This window comes from Loa loa (assembly GCF_000183805.2).
Source record: "Loa loa unplaced genomic scaffold supercont3.313, whole genome shotgun sequence".
Classification (NCBI taxonomy): domain Eukaryota; kingdom Metazoa; phylum Nematoda; class Chromadorea; order Rhabditida; family Onchocercidae; genus Loa; species Loa loa.
Window position 1 is genome coordinate 57,432 of NW_018108493.1, and position 2,480 is coordinate 59,911.

A 2,480-nucleotide genomic window follows, 5' to 3' on the forward strand; every position below is an offset into this window, starting at 1 on the left:
AAAAGAAAATTATTCAAATGGAAATATTGGACGAAATTATGCCGCAAAAATGCTTTTCAAATAATTCAAAATTCAATAAAATAATTTATAAATTAATCTTTTTGAATAATTTTTTTTTTTTGCCACGGATGAAAATTCTCCACGGAATGATCCCAGAAAGTATATATAATCAAATTTATCCTTTCTATTAAATGGTGGTGTATAGAATTATTGAAGATAAAATAAGTGTAAAGATCAACCTTTTGAAAAATTTTAATGAATGATTTTTGGAAATATTGCTCAATTTTTTCGAAGTTAATCATTCCGGAAATTATGCAAAAATAAATTTATCATTTCTATTAAATGGTATAGAATTATTAAAAAAAAAAATTGAGGAAGATAGAAAATAAATTGATAGAGGAGTAAAATCAAAGTGGAAAGTCGTTATTATTTCGAAATAATTTGCTTGAGAATGTGCGGAAATTTTTGAAATTTCCTAACTTATCAATACAGCCATCCCGAATTACCGTAATTTTTCGACATTTGTTCTACTGATAATTGAAAGTTGTTTAAATTTTGCAGACGAAATAAGCTTTGAGGAAATAATTTTAGGTAGGATATATCTATTTGAATATTTAAAATGATTATAATAATAATAATAATGTAGCAATCTTACCTTAGCTTAACTGGTATGAAATTTAGTTATAAAAAAATATTTGAAAAAATTTCATCGAATTGATACGACCAAATAATGTCACATTTCTTCATTGCTATGACATTTTTGACTTTTCCTGGAAAAAGAAACCTGCAAGAGATGTTTAATTAAATTAATGTTTAATTAATTATTGAAGATCATTTTCAAGTCTCAAAAAAAAAGAAAGAAAAACAAAGTTACTAAGCTAAATTACAAATTGTATCCTTATCATATCTCTGGGCTATTTAGCCATGCATCCATCTGGTTGACAGTTTTACCATTTTGTTAAATTTTCAAAAAATATAATTCCATCGTTAAGTATTTAATTTTACTACAGCTCATTTTTTATTTAATTTTTGGTTTATTCTTTCTATTAATTTATTTTCAATTGATTTCTGATCTCTTGCATGAAATTTAATTTCACAAAAAATCAATGGATAAATAAATGTTTTAAAAATGACAAAATAATTCATTATTATTCTCATTTACTTAAATTGAATAAAAAGAAATGAATGTAATTAAATATTCATTTATCCTAATTGTCCTAATTGCTTCTCTCTCTTTATCTTCTTCCACCTTCCAAGCTTTTACCATTTATGATCAATGCTAATCAGTCTTCTAATAATCTCACTTTCCGCTAATTAATAATTGTTTTTATACGAAAAAAAAAAACTAACTTTACCTAAAGATTGTTTTCCTTCGTTAATCTCCCATTAATTAAATAAATATATTGAATGGTAAAAATATCATTCATTTTTCATAAATATTTTAAAACGATTAATTTTTAAATTCAATAAATCATTTACTTTTTATCAAATCTTTTATCAAAAAAAAGAAATCAAATTTTATTTATGTTCGATTTATCATTATTATTGTATGTATTATATTTATTATACCTATTGCTTATCATAGTTGGCGTATTTTGCCTAAATTTTATCAACCTTTTAAAATGTATTTTTAAGAGAGTTACCATTTTACCAAGAAGAAATACGTGTTGATTATGCATATGCATATTGTTTAAACAAATGTGATCAAAATATTTTTATCAAAATAGCTGATGTATTTATCAGTTAAATAAACTGTCACTTATTTAATGAAATCAAATCAATTTATTCAAAAAGTTTTTCTTTATCAAACCAAATTTCAGCGATGCAAATGTTGCATAAATGGAATCAGAATCGCAATAATTTTGATCATCTATCAAAATTATCGATTGATCATTGAGAGAATTCAGAGCAATGAGCGGGAATGTTTAGGAATACTTTATTGCAAATCATAAATCATTTCATCAGATTCTGAAAACATAAACAAATATTTCACAAAATATTTGTGGGAACAGAATAATATGTGAATCATGCTTTTAAACTTCTAAAACTTCAAATTTTCATATTTTTCACGTGGAACATTTGAATTCAAGTTTAAATTTAAATCTTGCAATAAACTTTGACCTCAACCATATGCTTTTTTTCAGTCTTATACATTTCCAATCTCACACTGATGAAGTAATCTTACTTTGAATTATTATATGAAATTGATTATTTTGCAAATTTTCGTGCTATTACTCTAAATTTGACACTCTTTGACAGTGGCACTAATTAGTAATAATAATAGTAGAATCATTATTACTAAACAATTAGTAGTAATAGTAATAATTAGCAATAATAAATTTAACACTCAAATTTTTGTGTTACTACTCCAAATTTGATACTCTTTTGCTCTTTTACAAAGTTAGTCCTTGGTAATTAATCGGAATTTAAATTTTTTTACCGCTTATATAACATTATTATTATTATTATTATTATTATTA